This window comes from Acomys minous, assembly GCF_964271855.1.
Source record: "Acomys minous genome assembly, chromosome: 3".
Classification (NCBI taxonomy): domain Eukaryota; kingdom Metazoa; phylum Chordata; class Mammalia; order Rodentia; family Muridae; genus Acomys; species Acomys minous.
This window is the reverse complement of record NC_140485.1, coordinates 50,115,462-50,136,596: the sequence shown is the minus strand read 5'-3', so window position 1 is coordinate 50,136,596 and position 21,135 is coordinate 50,115,462. Positions and strand designations below refer to the sequence as shown.

The window sequence follows — 21,135 nt, the reverse complement described above, 5'->3', positions numbered from 1 at the left end:
AAAAATAAAATAAAAAGGAATATTAGAAGATATTTGCTGGTAAGTAAAGTTTTTCATGGTACGTATCCCTAGGACTAGTGTTTTGATATAAGTGAGTATATACCGTTTGTCTCTTTTTGCTTCTGAGTGAACTTACTCATTATGATAATTTCTAGATCAATCCATTTGTCCACAAATTTCGGGAATTCCTTGTTTTTAATAGCTGAGTAGTATTCCACAGTGTAAATGTACCACAGTTTCTTAGTCCATTCTTCTACTGAGAGACACTTAGGCTGTCTTCATATTCTGGCTATTATGTATAAAGCAGCTATGAACATGGTTGAGCACATATCCCTGTTGTGTGGTAGGGCATTTTCTGGGTGTATTCCCAGGAGTGGGATAGCTGGGTCTTGAGGAAGCTCTAGTCCCATTTTTCTGAGAAAGCGCCAGATAGCTTTCCAAAGTGGTTGTACTAGTTTGCATTACCAGGAAAGTGGGTCAGAGGAGAGGACATCCTATTGAGACTTTAGGCAAGAGTAGCATAGAAGAATGGGGAAATATAGGACCCATCTTGTAGGGTCCTGGATACCTACAAGAAGAACTTTATGACAGGCAGATCTTGGTCCTGGGGTCCTCCTCAAACTAAGGCACCAGCCAAGGAGAAATAGGCAGTAAACTTCGAACCCCTACCAAGACCTAGCCGAGGAACATGATATTCTCCACCATTGAGTGGAGAGTGAGATCTGACTCTCACACGAACTCTGGTGCCCCTTTTCTGACCATGTCCCCTGGATGGGGAGGCCTGACAGCACTCAGAGGAGAAATAGCAAGTTACCAAGAATAGACTCTATATCCTAAGAGCATATATAGGGGGAGGAGGTCTCCCTCAGTCACAGACATAGGGGAGGGGAGAAGGGGGGAAGTGAGAGGGAGGGAAGAATGGGAGGAAACAGGGGAAGGGCTAACAATCGAGATGTAATACTAATAAATTAATATTTAAAAAGAAGATATATGCTTTAAATTAAAGGCAAAAATCTCTTGTTTTTCTGGGGAGAATATTTCACTAGTTATGAAACACAGAAGTCTTGAAATGCTTTCATTTCTCAAATATCAATTGGGGGAAATGGTCAAACACTGTAATCAAAACAGAAGATAACAATATTTTCTAATAATATTTTCTTAATAATACACTATAAACTTGCTGGTACAACTCAACCTTAATGAACTAGATCTAGACAGTAGGGGGGATATTTGAAGTACACTAACAGTTTCTTGAGCTAAATGGAATGAGATGAGAGAGAAAGCAACCATTGATTTTTTTTACCTGGTGCCTTATGAAAAAATGGCATTTTAGAGGAAATCTGAAGAAAGACCTGATGGCAATAGCCAGAGTAATGTAGGACACTTTGGTAAGGAAAGTGGTCAGTAAAAGCAATGGTTACCTCCAAAAGATTGTGTTTCATGAAAGAATGTTTCCCTAGTTATGAAACATAGAAATCTTGACATGGATTTATTTCTCAAAGATCGATTGATTGTAGCCTTATAAATAATCAACACAAAATGGGCACTTTCTCTGTTGAGCAGAGGTCAGAGTGACACAGTAAGCTACGGGATCTTTTCCTACGACCTCTGTTCAGAAGAATTTGTAAGAGGCCATGATGCTTTCCTCACTGCCTATGACTTGTTTGTTGATCCTCCATGTTAGGCCCCTCGCCCTTCTTTCATCAAGGACTCAAGATTATTGAACTTTAGTTTCTTGTGGGAATTTGCTTTGACTGAATAAGTTAAAACCCCTCTTCCTTATGCTTATTAAGCCAATGTGTGTCTTTTGGTTTCCATCAGCATCCCTTTATGATCCCTAGATATACATGCAAGTATCATTTACTGTGCACTCACTTATTTCTATTATATACCTCTGACTTGGCTACATCTGGAATTAACACAAATCCACAGGCTTGGGCACACCTGTGAAGGAGTTTTGTTTTCTTAATTAAACCATTTGTAGTAGGAAGATACACCTTTAGTGTGAATCTTTGTAGTAGGAAGATACACCTTTAATCAGGGCCATACATTCTGCTGGTGGCCTATATAAAAGATATGGAAGAAGGAAAGTTGTTCTCTCTTTTTGCTTGCTTGCTCTTGCTAACAAGCCTGTTCATTCAGTGTCATTAGAGTGTAGTTCTTCAAGATTCTGGCTGATATTGAAGATTAGCTAAGATATCCAGCCCTGTGAATTGAACAACTACTGGGTTCCTGGATCTTCCATTGGTAGACAACCATTGTTGAACTAGCTGGAACACAGCCTGTAAAATTTCAGTGTGTGTATGTGTGTGTGTGTGTGTGTGTGTGTGTGTGTGTGTGTGTGTGTGTGTATGTACATATACATACAAACACACATGCATACACATAAATACATACATATGCTTATTCTACACAATCTGTGTCTTTAGCAGATCCTATTACAACCACTCAACATTATCACTAATTTAAACTGACTAAAGACTAAAAAATTATCTACATGGTATACAAACAAAGGAATGGAGACCTCTTATTCTTATTACACTCATTGTCTTAAGAGGGTAAAGTTTCATTTGAAGCAATTGTGTTGTGTCAAATGATGAAAGTGTTCATGGCAAATTCAGAGTATTGGCTGCAAATTCCTTCAGTAGAGGTTGGAAAACAGAGATAGCCATGTCAGGGAGGAGTGTATATGAAAATGATAGAGTGAGTGATCCAGTAGATTTGGGGATAAGAAGAATAACTAGTTTACTGATTGTATGCCAGGCAATATGCCAAGTGTGTTCTGTAGTATGCAACTACTTTCTCTAATGATAGTCCAATAGGCTAGATGCTCATATTCCCATTTTGAAGATAGTGAATTTCTCAACCAAAGTATTTTATTAGAAAGGGACAGTGTTTGACTTCAAACACCATCTTGAGTCACTTTTCAGTGGCGTGCTATTCTGGTAATACTCACAGAGCCACTTCAGGATTGAGTACTATTGATAATTTTGGGGTAAGTTGATAATGGTGCAGGATTACAAGGATACTGCAAATGTAAGGGTTATTTTTGTCTTTGAATATGCTCCCAACTTTTCAGAAGAAAATATTAGGAACACTACTGATATCTTAATTAATTAATGTGATAAAACACTATGACCAAAAACAACTTGGGGGAGGGAAGTATTTATTTCATCTCACATGTTCCAATCAAAGTTTATCATGTAGAAATGTCAGAGCAGGAACCTAATATCAAGAACTGACGTAGAAGCCTAGGGGATCAGGGTGACATGCTGCTTGTTGTCTTGCTTTCTTATATAATTCAAGTTTGCCTGGCCAGGAGTGGTATGCTGACACTGTGGTGTTGGCTCTCCCACATCAATCATCAGTCAAGAACATGTTCTACTGCCTTTCTACAGGAAATATGCCTGGGGCATTTTCTCAAAGGAAGTTCCTCTTTCCAAGTAACTCTAGCTTGTATCAAGTTGACAAAACTCAATTAGCACAACTGGCTACTAAGGTGTAACAAATATGCCTCATGCTCAAAATTAAGTTGAGTTTTTATTTCAATTTGAATTTCTTGAGTGATAAACAATACTGAGAAATTTCCTGTGTTTATATGCCATCTGTATGTCTTTTTTGGCAATGTACCTAATTAATGCTTTTTAGTGTCCAAATATTTGTTGTGTTTGAAGTTGCAATATCCCAAAGGCGGTATGTTTGAAGATTTAATTAATGAAAGACATACTAAACATGTTATATCTCCTCTACTTCATACATATTTTAAAACATGGTATTTTACTTTATGAATTTATATCACTATAATTTATCAATTTAAATAATCTCGATGTAGAAAGCATGCTTTTCTTTGTTATCATCACAAGAATGAAATAAGTTGATAACTCAGGAATGGAATATTTTGTTAATTTATAAGGTAAGTAGGACCACGATCAACACATCTGCATATCTTTCATATTTTTATGCAGTTACAGGCATTTGTGAATCTTAAGAGACTATTTGTTCATGCAGAGCACTTTGAGCAATATGAGTGCTTTAGAAGTTAGAATTAACATTATCGTACAAATCTATAGTGTCACTCATTATTAAGATATAAGTTCTTTTAGTTTCCTGAGAAAAAGTGCGTGGAACTAAAAGTTGAGGGGGAAAACAGAAAGGGTTAATTGCCTTATTAATTCTTGTAATTACAAGGTTATTCTCATCAGGTAAGTCATTAGGCGATGTTTAAGCTAATCGATGTCATTCTGAAACTATAAAGCAGAAGAAAGTGTTAGAGAGTTTGGGCAGCACAACACACTGTTCAGTTTGAGGAATACACTTGAATTATAAAGTCATAATTTTTCATAAATTCATCTGGTCAGAGAATTTTTTATAAAGAGACGTTGAAGCTTTTTCATGGAGTTTTATACTCAATGAGACACTTCTCCCTTGAGAAATCAGCTTGCTATGAAGTTTTGACAAGGCACGAATGAGATTGGCATGTAATGCGTGGCTATCCTTTTTTGTTTTCAAGTTATACTTAAAAGAGTAAAGTTTTAAATGTATCATTTGAAAGAATGAATATATACTTATATGCCTTGCTACTCTGCTTTGGCAGGATATTTTGTTCATTCATTCATATATTCACTTTTTAAAGAATGTTATTGTAAGTCCTTCCACATGACTTGTGTACCAGAGCAATCCCTAATTAATGTGTTTTGAGGAAATATGGCAGCAATGCCTTAAGCCTAGCTTCTTTTATTCCAGTAAATAATATAACAGATCAAAGGTGGGAGATGACTTCTGTTTCTCAGACACTTTGCTCTAAAATAATTCTACATCTACACAAAGAAAAATGGACTATTCTTACAACAATGTGCTCTATACCCTGAGAAGAGATGGAAGCACTCTGGGCAGTAAAGCTCCTGGTTACAGGGTGGATTGAGTTGCTCCTAACCTTGAGAGATGATAGCAAAATAGTATATGTGGTGGTTAAATTTATATGCAGGAAAGTTAAATGACCCAAGCTAGAACTAACAAAGAGGACATTTTTTATTCATTCATATAATGAATATTTAATATAAGAGCACTATTTTCTGGATGCTGACTACATGGAAAAAATACAAAATATAGTTACTAATCTTACAAAATGTAATTATAAAAAGAACAGATTCCAACACCTTCAATTACAATATGAAAACATATCTGTCCCTGTTTCCCTCAACATTCTATAGTTCGTGAAAGATAATTATTTAGGCTTGCTTGTTTGATCATTCTGTAGGTTTATAGAATGTTCTCAAATGACACACAGTATGAATTTGACCTTGAACAGTGACTAGAATTTTCCCAACAAAAAAAGTAAGAAGAATCTTTTAAATATATGGCAGAAGCAAAATTAAATGTTTGGTTGCACCTCATTTGCCTAAATTTCTAATCAGAAACGAAACTGGAGTTGTACTGGAATCTTCAGCAAGCACTTGTTCCATGTTGAGGACTGTGAAAGGGAAAGAACACACTCATGACAGCGAGCATCCTAGTACCAATAGTCCGGAATCATGGCAGTCACGGCCAATAGTCCACAGTCACAGCAGTCAGGGTCATGTAGAATTACAGTGGATCAAGGTTTACAAACGGTTTTTGAGTTTTGGGTTTTCTTTCATTCTGTCTTTCTTTTTTTGTTTGTTTGTTTGTTTTTTGGATTTAATGAAAATTTGTACAGCACACAATTTTAATTTTCTTTTTTTTTCACGATTTTATTTACTTTTTATTTATTTTTATTTTTTTTATTTTTATTTTTTAATTAATTTATTCATATTACATCTCAGTTGTTAGCCCATCCCATGTATCCTCCCATTCCTACCTTCCTCCCACTTCCCCCTTAATTTTCTAAGTGAAAGAAAAACCCTCATAAATATTAATATATATTGTATTTGCTTTACCATAGGAAATGTGATAACTTGTATTTTAGAGAAAATTTATTGAAATGTTTTTCAGCTGAAAAACTGAAGTAATAAAGAGAGAAAATGGCATTGAATAATTTCTGTGCCCTTAGAATGCTAAAGTTCTTTTCTTTGGGTTGATAATGGAACTAATTGCATTACAATTGTGCTAAAAAATAGGACAACACTAACTAAAAGTTCAGCTGTGTGGAGTGTGGGCTGGGGAGGTGGTTGAGTGGTTAAGAGCCTCTATTGCACTTCGAGGGGATTCCATATATGCTCACTGAAGCCGCAGTTCATTAGTAGACATGACATTAAAGCAGACACTCACACATCAATTTTAAGGGCAAATTTCGAGGATATTTTTACATGGTGAATGACCTAGTTATTGATATAAACATGCACTTACTGTTATGCACCTGAGTTATCAGTATAAATGGAAACTGTGGGAGAATAGCAAAGTAGAAGGATCCAGAGGGTCCTAGAAGCCTACAAGTAGAACATTATGATAGGCAGATTTGGGCCCAGGGGTCCCGCTCAAACTAAGGCACCAGCCAAGGACAATACAGGCCATAAAACTTTAAACCCCTACCTAGATCTAGCCAAGGGTCAGAACATTCTCCACAGTTGAGTGGAGAGTGGGATATGACTTTCTCACGTACTCTGGTGCCTCACATTTGACCATGTCCCCTGGAGGGGGAGACCTGGTGGCACTCAGAGGAAGGATAGCAGGCTACCAAGAAGAGACTTGATACCCTCTGAGCATATACAGGGGGAGGTAATCCCCCTCAGGAACAGTCATAGGGGAGGGGAATAAGGGGAAAATGGGAGGGAGGGAAGAATGGGAGGATACAAAGGAGGGGATAACCATTGAGATGTAACAAGAATAAATTAATAAAAATATATAAATAAATAAATGGAAACTGATCAACTTACTCATCTTTGCTAGGTTTCTAACATGAACGTGTGTGTGTGTGTGTGTGTGTGTGTGTGTGTGTGTGTGTGTGTGTGTGTGTGTGTATAGGCACACTTATCACTTTACCTACATGTGGAGGCCAAAGATTGAATTCAGGTATCTTCCTTTTCCTTTCTTATTTTTATCCTTTGAGGTAGGGTCTCATTAGGTAACCAAAACCAGAAGTTTCTGCCCATCTCCCCTTGTTCAACACTGTGATTACAGCTTGCATTTCCATGCTTAACTTTTATGTGTAAACTAGGATTCAAACTCTCATCCTAGGCATGTGCATTGTACACTGTGCCCAGTGAGCCATTTCTCTAATCCTATGTCTGAACACATTACTAAAAACATTCATTCTATATTTATGTATGTATCTGGATATTTATATGCCATATATGTGCAGGTTACCCTCAGAGGCTAGAAAGAGGGTGAAATCTGGAGCTGGAGGTACACACAATTGTAAGCCTCACAAAGCAGGTTGTGGGAGCTAAAGTTGAATAAAGATTGGGTTTTTTTTTTCTGGAAAAGACTGAACAGTAAATATTTTAATCTGTATGAACCATAATGTCTCTATGGGGATGATTCTGCTCTGACCCTGTAGCATACAACAGACAGATAGTTATGTAATTACACGGGTGTGTCTTTACCTGAGGAATACTGCATTTACTACGAATACTACAAAGACAGGTAGCCAGCACAATTTGGGATTCATGCTGCAGCATGGCAGTCTCTGAAAAAGAATTGCAGTGACTTCCTGATAAAATCAATAAAGATGTCCAAAGTGGCTTTACTAGTTTGCATTCCCACCAGCAATGAAAAAGTGTTCCTCTCTCTCCACATCCTTCCCAGCATGTGGTGTCACTGGAGTTTTTTTATCTTAGCCCTCTGATGGGTGTAAGATGGAATCTCAGAATTGTTTTGATTTGCATTTCCCTAATGATTAAGGATGTTGAACATTTCTTTAAGTGTTTCTCAGCCATTTGATATTCCTCTGTTGAGAATTCTCTGTTTAGTTCTGAGCCCCATTTCTCAATTGGGTTATTTGGTTTAGTGGTGTTTAATTTCTTGAATTCTTTATATATTTTGGATATTAGACCTTTGTCAGATGTAGGGTTGGTGAAGATCTTTTCCTAGTCTGTAGGCTGTCACTTCGTTCTGTTGACAGTGTCTCCTACCTTCCAGAAGTTTCTCATCCTCTTGAGGCCCCATTTATTAATTGTTGACATTAAGGCCTGGGCTATTGGTGTTCTGTTCAGGAAGTTTTCTCCTGTGCCAATGTGTTCCAGGTTCTTCCCTACTTTTTCTTCTACCCAATTTAGTGTCTCTGTTTTTATGTTGAGGTCTTTAATCTACTTGGACTTGAGTTTTGTGCATGTGACAAATATGGGTCTAATTGCATTCTTTTACATGTAGACATCCAGTAAGACCAGCACCATTTGTTGAAGATGCTATCCTTTTTCCATTGAATATATTTGGCTTCTTTGTCAAAAATCAAGTGAACATATGTGTGTGGATTCATTTCTGGATCTTTGATTCAATTCCACTGATCTACCAGCCTATTGCTGTGCCAGTACCATGCTGTTTTAACTACTGTTGCTCTATCGTACAGCTTGAGATCAGGTATGGAGATTTCTCCGGAGGATCTTTTATTGTACAAGATTGTTTTAGCTATTCTGGCTTTTTTTTCCATATGAAGTTGAGAATTTGTCTTTAAATATTTTTTAAAAAAATTGTGCAGGAATTTTGATAGGGAATGCATTGAATCTGTAAATTGCTTTTGGTAAGATGGCCATTTTTACTATGTTAATTCTCCTGATCCATAAGCAAGGAAGATCATTCCATCTTCTCATGTGATCTTCAATCTCTTCAGAAGTTTGAAATTTTTTTTCAAACAAGTCCTTCTATCTGGTGCTATCTCAGCAAACTGGGAATAAGGCTTCCTCAAGACCCAGCTATTCCACTCCTTGGAATATACCCAGAAGATGCTCCAGCACACAACAAGATCTTGCCAAGGGTCAGAACATTCTCCACAGTTGAATGAAGAGTGGGATATGACTTTCTCACGTACTCTAGTGCCTCACATTTGACCATGTCCCCTGGAGGGGGAGACCTGGTAGCACTCAGAGGAAGGACAGCAGGTTACCAAGAAGAGACTTGATACCCTCTGAGCGTATACAGGGGGAGGTAATCCCCCTCAGGAACAGTCATAGGGGAGGGGAATAAGGGGAAAATGGGAGGGAGGGAAGAATGGGAGGATACAAGGGATGGGATAACCATTGAGATGTAACAAAAATAAATTAATTTTAAAAAAAGAAAAGAAGAAAATAGTTACTGTACACTGAATTGTATTTAGTCAGTAAATTTTTATTTTATCCATACCTTTACCTGTCCAACTAAACAGTACATAGCATCATCTGTGTAACATTTTATTTTTTCAGCATTTATATATTGCTTTCCTAATCTGCATTTTGTTCTGGAGCTATGCCTCCTGTGAAAGACTGAGCTCTAAGTTTTCTGTTTTTGAGTCTTCTGGAATTTTTCTTTTCCATTTCACTTTAAATTTGTGTGTTGATTGATTCTACAGATACAGAATCCATGTATGCAGCAAGTTAATGTTGTAATCTCTAAAAAGTAATGGGAGCTAAGTAAAACATTTATATCTCTTGCTAGGCATTCTGTTAAGGCATAATTATGTGTCTGTATACCTTAGGCAAAGAAGTGTGAATAATGTGGCTCCTACTTTAACACTGTGCCATTAAGAGAAAAGAAGGTCGTGAATATGTTCTTCCCTTTCCATCATGCGTTGTGTCCTTGGACTTTGAAGTGGTGTCTGGAGTGTTTAGTCTTGTCATATCCCATTTCAGTGGCCATTTGCCGCTTTGAGGCTACCTTGGAAAGCAATCATCGTGTACCTTTGCTTACAGCCATTCTTTTCCCAGCTGGGAGCCACAGCAGAGCAGAGTGAACATTCCATTCCATCTTGAGCAGCTCTGGTTTATGGTTTCATTTGCTTCATCCAACATCATTTCCATCATCCCTTGGGCTTCCACAGGATAATGGGTGAGGTGATTGAACTGGGAAGTCTTTGGCTAGTATGGTGTTCAGAAATAGGGATTATTATAAGTGGCACTGAGCAAGTGGCTTCTTTTCAGTCTTCTAATTCTTGTAGACTCCAGAAAGCATGCTTACTGAATGCAAAATAGTTTTAAAAGCAGCTGATATTTCCTTCGACAGTGCTACATGACACTAAATGATGTGTAGACACTGGTTTTCACCAGGGATGTGACAGAGTAAATGGAGAAGGATGGACTACTGAGGAGGCATCAGGAGTTATCTTGCTTTTCACTTCATTTTTCTCAACTTCATTTGCACCTTTGAAATATCTGGGAAGTATTTTATTCAACTCAGTTGGCTCCATACCCACAGAACATAGTTTTGTTAATCTAGACATGAAGCCACATCATGGCTGATGGATAAAGGACTTCATCATTTTTAGGCAATTGTAGGTAGGAGTGCTTCCTACCATTTTGAATACTTATTTTGGGGGTTACTTTTGGATGAGATATTTTAAAGAAATATTTCCTATTCTTCTGATAAACTCTTCTCCCTTCCTCAGCTTAGGGAACTTCACTGAAGCTGTTGGGTTAATAGCATTTTTAACCTAAGTCCATTTTATTTGTTTTCATCTGTAATATACCACCAGCCTTTCTCCCCTCATTTTATATATTGATATATTAAATCTAATCATGTTTTATATGAATAAAAATTTAAGGTTGTAATGACATATACATTAATAAAAACATAATAAGGGGCATTTTTTGATCCTTGAATTAAACTTCTTAATCATTGATTTTAGAAAAGAAAATGGTTTTTTTCACTCTTTGATTTTTTGAAATTGGCTCATGTAGCCTAGGGCAATTTGAACCTTTCAATGCATCTAAGGCTGACCTTGAAATCTTGATTTCCTTGTTTCCCATATATTGGGGTTATTGGCCTCACTAGGCAAGTCTTCTTAATTCTGGAAAGTTGTCATTTACATTGAATAACCAGGAGCCGGGGCAGAGGTATAGCACATATAATCCTAGAAGCTGAGTGCAGATAACCGCTTTAGGTTAGGATGTCAGGATTAGCCTGGCCATAAAAGGAGAAGCTGGAGAGGGAGACTAGAGGCAGAAGGATAGGAGAGAACAGGAAAGGAAAAGAAAAAGAAGGGAGAGGAGCGGAGGGGAGGGCAGGGGAGGGAAGAGAAGGGACTGGGAGGGAAGAGACTCAAAGTTATCAAGCTTTTCAAAGGCACTGTGAATTATATTATTTCCAGTTTTGCTTGAATTTTATCACATTTTTGGACCCAAAATCTGTGTCATATAAATTTATTTTACTCTTATTTGGTTTTAGAGATATAGTGAAATTTTCTAAGAAATAAAAATCTTCTTTCTTTGTAATGGAGCTGTCCATTGTCTCCTCTCCTCGGATACCAAAATAAAATGCTTAAGATAGATGTAAGATAAGAAAGGATTACACTTAAATCAAAAAGACCTGTAGTTCATATGAAAAGAATATAGCTTTTTTTATTATTATATCAATAATCAGAACACATTTCCGGGGTTCTGAAAGGAATGACATGCACACTGCTTCTCTCCAGTAAAGTGGGAAGTGCTTGCTTTTGTTACACTCTATTTGTAGAAGTCACTACCATGCAAGGTAGCACAGCACTTTGACAAGCATTTGTTTGCTTTTTTTTATATATACAGAAACAATTTGAATTTTTCAAGTTGAATATTAATGTGTCTCTTTCATATCAAAACAGAGCACTTTGATTGATATATATTTGTAAGCTTTTTTGTTGCTAATGGAGGTAATCTAGAGTTTAACATGATTGTCCATTCAATAACATCACCCTTTTCTTTTGTTAGACTATAATCTCTATTGCTAAACCTTAAGAACACAGTTTGATCTTATGCAAGACAGTAGAAAACTTTGAGCCAATGCCAACAAAGTCTCAAGCAGAAAGTTAACACGACCACAGTGGTCATGGTGACCACATGGTTTCTAATGTACTCAGACGCCAGTAGCAGCGTGTCTTTTGAGCTTGTCAAAAATTCAAATGTCAAGCTGGAGAGATGGCTCAGAATTCAGTGGGCTCTTCTAGAAGGCCCAGGCTTGGTTTCTCAACACCTATATGGAGGTTAACAATCTGTAACTCCAATTCCAGGGTTCTTAATTTTCTCTTCTGACCTCTGTGGACAATGGATAGATGTGGTGCATATCCATACATGCAGGTAAAATAACTACACATATAAAATAAAACCAATCTTTAAAAACAGGTAGTTTTTTTTTAAAGAAATTCAGATATGTGAGTCCCTTCCTTGATCCAGGGAAACACAATCCTCAGAGTCCAGAATTCTAGTCTTTACTTGCTTTTAAATTTTAACTTTAATTTTTATAATTTATTCAGATTGCACCACAATTGTTCTCCCCTTGCTTGTATCTTCCAGTTCCCACCCTCCCTCTGTCTTCCAACCAATTCCCCTCCCCTAGACCTCTAACAGAAGGGACCTCCTCCCCAGCCATGTGACCACAGTCTATGCAGGTTCAGCTGTATAACCTGCTTCCCCAACAGCCTACACACTGGGAAAATAACTTTACCTAGCCTACATCTGATTACTTTTAATTTTTTGAGAAAAGGGGTGATGCAATTATTTTTCACTTTATGTGTATGAATGCTTTGCTTAAATATATGTAGGTGCACTACATATTCCCTTCTTCTGGATGGCAAAACCATGTGGATCCCTTAGAACTGAAGTTCCAGGTGATTGAGAGCTGCTATTGTAGATGCTGGAGAATAGAACCCTGATTCTCTTTATGAGCAGCAAGTACTCTCAACACTGAGCTACTCCCCAGATTCCATTGTAGTTGTTTAAACAGGGCTTTGTTCTGCTGCTACCATATGGTAACAGTTGAGCAGGCTGCCCCTGCATCCAAAGCTTCTTGAAGGTAGAGGTAATCCTGGAGCCCTCCTATTCAGTAGAAGGAAGAGATTCATTATTAGATGTAGCATCCTCCTGAAGCACAGCAAGAGTTATACACATATTATGTCACAGAAGGTAAAGCTAACTAATAACCTGCAAAACATGAGGGGCTAATTGACTCTTTCATCATTGTAATAAAAATTCAGCTCATTATTCCTGTATGTGCCCCAGTGAATCATTTGGGATCTATAATTGCTTATCAGATGCTCTCATCTTTTGTGAGTCTTGTTTTGAATCATATCACACTAGGAATGGCACATATTGCTATTAATAAATGAGAACTAATATTTAAGGAGTACAATTTGACGTGACGGTGAACAAAACGATGACAGGTGACTCAGCTAACTTTCTAAAAGCATATGTGATCATGTGGAATCCAAGAAAATCTGGTGCCATGTAAGTAAGTAATTAAAAATAAACTCTGGGGGAAACCTCTTTAATTTTTTAAAGGAATCCAGCTCCTATTCTTAAATAAATTTTAGCCAATGCTGCTTATGTGGAATAATGAAGACAGAACACATTTGCTTTAAGCTCTGCAAAGATGGTACTGTCAGCCTCATAGGTTGTTTAGAGGAGAGATTTTAGCTGAGGCTTAAAGAAGCATGACTTAAAATGCTTTGTTCATAGCCAAAATGAGTATATTTTGCCCAGTGGCTGGTTTCCCATATTTGAAGCCATCTCCATAAGGAGGTTCTTTGATGCTAATTATCTTCTTTGAGATAAGCTGAGTGTTGCCAGGAGTTAATCTATCTTACTGTCAAAGAATCCTTAAAACAATAAAAATATCTTTAAATGCCATGTTCTGTAGATCTCTCAGGTTTCAGAAGACCTTATCTATCTATTGTACCTTATCCATTTATGGAATAATACCTATCTGTTATACTCCTCAATAGTTCCTGCCTCATAAATATGTCTGATATACTGGGCCAGAAGGCTGAAGATGATGCTCCAATATTATAAAGAATTTTGGGTGACAGTTCAGGCAGTAAACTGTCTTTGTGTTGTTGTTTGTTTTTGTTTTTTGTTGTTGTTGGGGTTTTTGTGTTTGTTTTTGTTTTTCACTTTGGAAGCTGCTAACCTATGCTTCCTGTTTACTCAGGTAATTATTTTATTCCTTCTCAAGTCTCTGATGATGCTGAAGACCAGGTAGTTTAGTTTTACAATTTTGTTGCTTACAGTTTAGTTATTTACAAACTTAGTTGTTTATGGGTTAAGATGTTTTTAGATCTAGATTGATATTTTAAGTTGATAAAGATGAGCTATGACAGATACTAATTTACATTCAGAATTTTAGACTCACCAACATAGGAAAGATATTTTCTTCCAGGTTGCCAAATACAAATAGCCAAAACATTAGGAATGTAACATCTACATGATTCCTGATTGTTTCATGATCATTTTTGCTATATGTAGTAGTAGTAGTAGTAGTAATTTGTAGCAGAGAAGACATGAGAACTGAATGAAGAAGAGTCCTTGAAATGTAAGAAACTTTCTGAACATGAAATGTTCAACTTTATAGACTAGTCAGGAAGGATATTTTCTTTATTAGTAAATAGTTATAAGATTAAAGACATCCCATGGAGCAAATGAATCCACAAATGAGATGAAGTAAAGAAGGTGATGTGAGCAGGAAGAAGACTGAAGAGTTTTCACACCACAATATGTCTATTCTCTGTCCTCTCTTCTGTGCTTAATCTAGGGGAAGGTATTCAGAAGTTCAGGAGTCTAAGTGAAGGAGACTATTAAAGATAGCAAGCATATAGTACCATGAGGTCACTAGAAAGCAAGATGACAGATGGAAAATGGGAGTCTAGATCTGTGTCTCAGACACAGGCAAATGAGGGTACATCTTTAATCTTATTGATATCATATGAGGAAGGCAGCAGCTTTGTACCAAAAGAGGGTGGTAGTATTGTAGTATTTTAGGGTCATTTCAAATGATCAGTGCTTTTGATGGTCACAAGGCTGAAGTCAGTTTTCAACAGTGGCATCTGTTTCATGCAGCTTTTTGATAATTGGTGATACTTCTTAAATGGGAGGGAGTCTTTGTTCATTTACAGTTGAAGAAGCTAAATCAGAAATGTTGAGAATGTGTGCCTATGATTACACTAGGACCATTCTGATCCAAGGCATTTTATCTTAAACTGGCCCCAGTTTTACTCTGCTGTCAAAACTAGAAAGATTAGAAAGATGAAGACCATTCTCTTTAATGGGTGCTTGAAATTACATGGGATATCAGATGTGTCCCTAGAACAAGGTAAATCAATGCCTCCTTTAGCAAATACATCATAAGGCAGCAAAGGCTACAGCACAATCTGCTTTACAGTAAGTATCATGAAAGAAGATAATTTATGGTTTAACACTTAAAGCTTCCAACCTGAATTTCATTCAAAGGAAGGATTGCATCCATTTAAAAATAAAGATAGTAACTTGAGACGTTGTTGAACCTGGAGCATGCCCTGGATTAATTTGAGGATTCTGTTGGCTAAATTCCTAAATTCTAATTTAATGGGTTCTTTTTGGTGATTGGATAACCTATTGATCAAAAACTCAGGTTTGTGCTGGGTTTTATTTGTTTGTTTGTTTGTTTGTTTAGTATGTTCTATTTTTTTTAGTTCTCATCAGTATCTTATGCTTTCATTTTTGTCCTATTCTCCCAACTTCAAATTGTCTATTTTGTAAGGGCTCTTTCATAGTATTGTTATAAATTGATGAATATATTTTCATTTTGTTCATAACTGCTTGTGTAGACTTTGCAACTCAAGTTAAAAGAGTCTATACTATTATGTCTGAGGAAATTAACACAATATTTAGACTTCAGGTCTGAAATCATAAAGAATAACACAAAGTAATTGTTAAAACTCACATTGCACTTAAGACCCTTGCTATGAAATGTTTGTGACCAGATCCTCAGGATTTGTTCTTACTTGAAATAGAGAATTGATTCCAGATGCTGTCAGGTGCCATATCATGACATCTTAACCAACACCAGGATGCCCAAGCAATAAAAGCTATGCTAAATAACCTGTGTAGGCTGTAGGTTGTAGTTTTCAGAGTGAGCAATTTCAAATTATAAGTGATTTGAACACAAAAATGCCTAATAAGATAATGCTTGAGCAAGTGTTTTATTCTCATTTTAGAGCAGTATATTTTTCACCCAAAAAAAGAGTGAATTTCTTTAGCTATGGCTTTTCAACATATGTTCCTTTTTTCCTAAGGAAGACACATGTATGTGTTTTCTTTCTTAAAAATAAAAGAAAAACTTAAGGATGTAGAGTGATAAGTTATGTATAGTAAAGTATTCTTAAGATGTAGGAGTTCTCTTTACATATGTCTTTTTGCTTTCTTTTTAAAGGAGGAAGTTTAAATAAAGAAAAGCTTGAGTCAGTGCACCAGCACCCAAGAGTGCTTTTTATAATGACAACAACCTTTTCCAGTGGTAAACTTTTATACATAAAGAACACTTGTGTTTGGAGCCCACTGAAATTTAACTGAAATGCATCTGTCCCCAGTGGGATTTCTGAGTATCTTCTTAGAGAAGAAGAGCAATACAGTCTTAACAGCTGACATCTGGTACAACTGCCTCAACAGACATCTTTTCAAAATGACTTCTAGGAATTGTTTTGTACATATTTTGTCTTTCATAATGCAGTTAGTATTTTCACCTTCATATCTTGTTTAAATAACCTCTATTTCAATGTTTATGTCAGATAATGTAGCATTCCTTATCCACAGCTTTGGAAGTCCACATTCCAGTCTAAGTGTGGTTTCTATTGAAGGGGTATATCTGAACAGTCCCTTCCCCCTCTGCTTCTCTGTTGTCCTAAGTAGTTCTGTGTTTTCCTGTAGCATCCACAGTCACAGCTGACATACTACACTGCAGAACCTATATTTCATCCCCCCTAGAGATAGAGGCATAGCTGGTCATCTGACGGTGTGCCTTTATCACCAGCATATGACTGTAAGATTCTAAAATTATGCTGTGGCTTTATCCAGTTAGCTATTCCACTTTATGAGACTTACAACATCACCCAAGGGGTAAATCCAATGCAACTGATAGGAAAAAACATCTTAGGCATGAGATAGCAGTCTCTTGTCATTACTACCTGGGAACCCAAATCAGAAGAAAATACTCTAAATTCTAAAGTCAAATTTGTAAGAGTTTTGGCCTCAGATTGATGGATGAATCTTTCAAATTAAAGCTAGTCTTGTGACACATTCTTAATTTTTTCTCCTAAATTGTATTTCACACATTGGAAAAAATGTTTGAAGGCTGACAAAAACGACAAATGAAGAAGCTGATAGATACACACTGCTGTATTTATCTTGTTGCTTCCATATGTTTTCATGAATCAATTTTCGTCTCAAGATGTACTTTTTGGTTGGAGAGAATTTTATTTTCAAAGTGCATTTTCACTAATACCTTCCCATTATCGTCACTGGTGGTGTTGGAAATGTCTTCTTCTATAGTTGTTTTTCAGCCCAAGTGAACTCAAAACATTCTAGAGAAATGGACAAAACCAGTTAGTAAGCATATGAAGCATGTGAAAGTATGTTGGTGTCATACTTCTTAGTAAAATTGCTCTCTATATAATATAAAACATTACAAATAGCTCAAATGATCATAGTATGATTTTGTTTATTTATGTATTTTTAGTTTAAAATGTGTGTGTTTGTATGTGTACAGGTATGTGAACTTTTGTGTGGAGTGGAGAACAAGCTTTTCTTTCATTTGTGGAGAGCCATCACATTATTTGTTGAGTCAAGGTTTCTCACTGGGACAGGGAGACTGACCAGTGAATCCAAGCTAATGTTCTGTTTGTCTTCTTAACATTGGAAGCCACCACTCCCATTTTTATAATGTGAGATCGTGGCTCAAACTCAGATATTTCTGCTATTTCTGCTTGAATAGTAGAGTCTTTACAGACTTGGTTGTTAGGTCCTGCTGCAGGGTGTGGCTGGCATGGCCTACCTTCTACCTAGGGGCGGGACTTCCCTTCTCCCAGAGACTTACTATATAAGCCAGACATTTTGCTTCCAGGGTCTCCCCTTCCCCTCTCCCTCTCTCTCCCTCTCTCCCCCTTCCCTGACTCCCCCTCTCTTTCTCTCTCCCTCTCTTTTTCCCCACACTTCCCTACCCTCTCATCTTCCCTTCCCCTACCCCCATCCCCAGCTTTTCACTTTACCTTCCCCCTTCCCTGCCCCTGCTAACAAACTTGCATATATATATATATATATATATATATATATATATATATATATAGTAGCTTTGTCGCCAATCAGCTCGTTCTGTTTGTTTAAACATTCATCTGGTGCCCTTGACTTGGGGTCGGGTGGGGAGAGTTGAGCCCGATCCAGCTTGGGAGGCTGGACTCCTGGGGACACTCTCTGTGTCTCATCATTCTCTGCCTGCTGTGATTCCAACATCTTTAAAGCCAGGAAAAGGGGAGTACCCAGCCTGGTGACTCAGGGCCACATGGGTGTGGCTTTTCTTCTGCCTTTATCTCCTAGTGAGGCAACTTTGCACTCAGTAAGTTATCCTCTACCTTAGCTGCTGCCAAGAAGCACTGTGTGCCTATTTGGGGTATCCAGGACTCCACTGGACTTGGCTCTGTTAAGAGTTGGTCATAGGGGACCTCCTTCCCCTATATATGCTCATAGGGTATCAAGTCTGTTCTTGGTAGCCTGCTATCCTTCCTCTGAGTGCCACCAGGCCTCCTTATCCAGGGGACATGGTCAAATATGGGGCACCAGAGTTCAGAGTTCGTGTGAAAGTCATTCCTCACTCTCCCCTCAACTGTGTCGAATGTCCTGTCAATTGGCTAGATCTGGGTAAGGGTTTGAGGTTTACTGCCCATATTGTCCTTGGCTGGTGCCATAGTTTGAGCAGGACCCCTGGGCATAGATCCACCTCTCATAATGTTCTTCTTGTAGGTTTCTAGGACCCTCTGGATCCTTCTATTTCCCCATTCTCCCATGCTTCTCTCACCTAGAGTCCCAGTAGGATGTCCTCCCCTCTGACCCACTTTCCTGGAAAGTGAAGACTTTCACGGGACATGCCCCTTGAGCTAGTGTCTAGATAAAAGTGAGTATATGCCATGTGACTCTTTCTGCTCTTGGGTGAACTCACTCATTATGATCATTTCTAGTTCAATCCATTTGTCCACAAATTTTGGGAATTCCTTGTTTTTAATAGCTGAGTAGTATTCCATAGTGTAAACGTACCACAGTTTCTTTATCCATTCTTCTACTGGGGGACACTTAGGCTGTTTCCATGTTCTGGCTATTATAAGTAAGGCCACTATGAACAGGCCCCTCAGTCACAGACATAGGGGAGGGGAGTATGGGGAAAGCGGGAGGGAGGGAGGAATGGGATTATACAAGGGATGGGCTAACAATTTAGATGTAATATGAATAAATTAATAAAATATTTTTAAAAAAGACTTGGCCACAGGAGAGCAAGTCCTCCAGAACAAAGCCTGGCTTTGTTTCAAGGTAATCTCAAATTCCAGAGAAGTCTGTTTGTGGATTTACCTCACCAAACTTAAGCAATCACATGATAATCTTATTTGGACTCCACTCTCATATTCCTGTGATTTGGCAAAGGCTAGGAGACAGGATTGCCACTGGGTCTGTGCATGAATTTTTTACCCAAACTGCATCTGCCCAGGTTTTTGGTGGGTTTTGTTTTGTTTTGTTTTGTTTTGTTTTTTAAAGCACATTATCACCCTTCCCCACGTGGTCCAGTAACATTCACTCCCTCTCTCCAACCTCCCACCAGCACCTCTCCAAGGGAAGCCTATGTATTTCTGGCATTCATGAAGACTGCCCCAACCCCCTCAGCTGATCACGTGGGGGAGAGGAAGGGTCCTGCATCCAGAATGCAGGTGCTCCAGCCTAAACCTCACAGACTGAATCACCTAGACCTGAAGTTTATTTGCCATGGATAGTCTCACAGATCCTGAATAACAAATACAATAGCCTGCTTGTCCCAGACTAGGCCAACCTTTCGGCTTTTTTGGCCCCCTGTCACCATCCTGCTGACAGCCTGAAGCTGTCAAAAGACTAGATTTCTGTACCTTTTATGCATATATTATCAACAAACAGTTGGGATGTTAGGTCCTGCTGCAGAGCATGGCTGGCATGACCTGCCCTCTACCTAGGGGAGGGCCTTCCCCTTCCCCAGAGATTCACTATATGAACCAGACATTTTGGTTCCAGGGTCTGTCTGTCTGTCTGTCTGTCTGTCTGTCTGTCTGTCTTTCTGTCTCTCTCTCTCTCTCTCTCTTTCTCTCTCTCTCTCTCTCTCTCTCTCTCTCTCTCTCTCTCTCTCTCTCTTCCTCCCTCCCTTCCCCAGACTTCCCTACCCTGGTCATTACTTTTATCAATTGACAATTAAGAATACACTTTTTTTCATAGCCAGAAAACACAATATTTGTGAGTCACACCAACAGAAGTTTATTTAGGGAGAATAATTCTATCCACTCCCAACTATATATCAAATATAAAAGTCCACCCATGTTTACTTGCAAGAAACTGGTAAATGTAATAGATAGTAGAAAATCTGTGACTCTAGAAATTGAACTAAGTTGACAGCCAGTAAGTTAGGAAGTGAGGGAAAGAGAAGACATTAAAAGTTAAGCGAGAACACTATACCAAGCCTAAAAATCCCTGTAGAAAAAGAACCCAAACCTAATTCCTTAAATTCCTTGTCATTTCTTTAAACCTCCAAGTTTGAATTACTACTGTCTGAAACACTTAAATATGAAGCTGGAAATGTACTTGTTTCAATTTAATATCTTTATCTTAGGCAAAATTCTAATTGTTTTGCTATGTGGCTTGATATTGTGTTGGGCACTTCATATGTATTACCAAACTCTCATTGTCAGTGCCTTTAAGCACTACCTCATCTCTGGACAGTCTATACCAACAAGTAGTGGCTGTCTAGCTTTCACTTAATGTTAGCAATTGTAAACCCTACAAAAAGGCACATAGGACTGGATTCATTTCTTATGAAAAACTTGTTATCTTACCTGCAGTGCTTCCAAGCTTTTACACAAAAATGTTTAATCTCTAGAGTTTTAAGAGGCACTGAACATATATAAGTGTATTAGTTCTCTCTAGAGGAACATAACGGATAGAATAACATTTCAAAGGGGATTTATTGGATTGGCTTACATAATTCATGCTGGGTAACCAAATAATGATTGTCAGTACTAGAGAAAAAAAGCTA

The 21,135-nt window shown here is 37.8% G+C and overlaps 1 protein-coding gene across 6 annotated transcripts in view; it reads left to right on the top strand.

Annotated features, from left to right (window-relative positions):
* The window catches only part of LRRC4C (leucine rich repeat containing 4C), a 1,246,033-nt gene that overhangs the window by 288,552 nt on the left and 936,346 nt on the right, over positions 1 to 21,135 (top strand). The window lies entirely within an intron of this gene.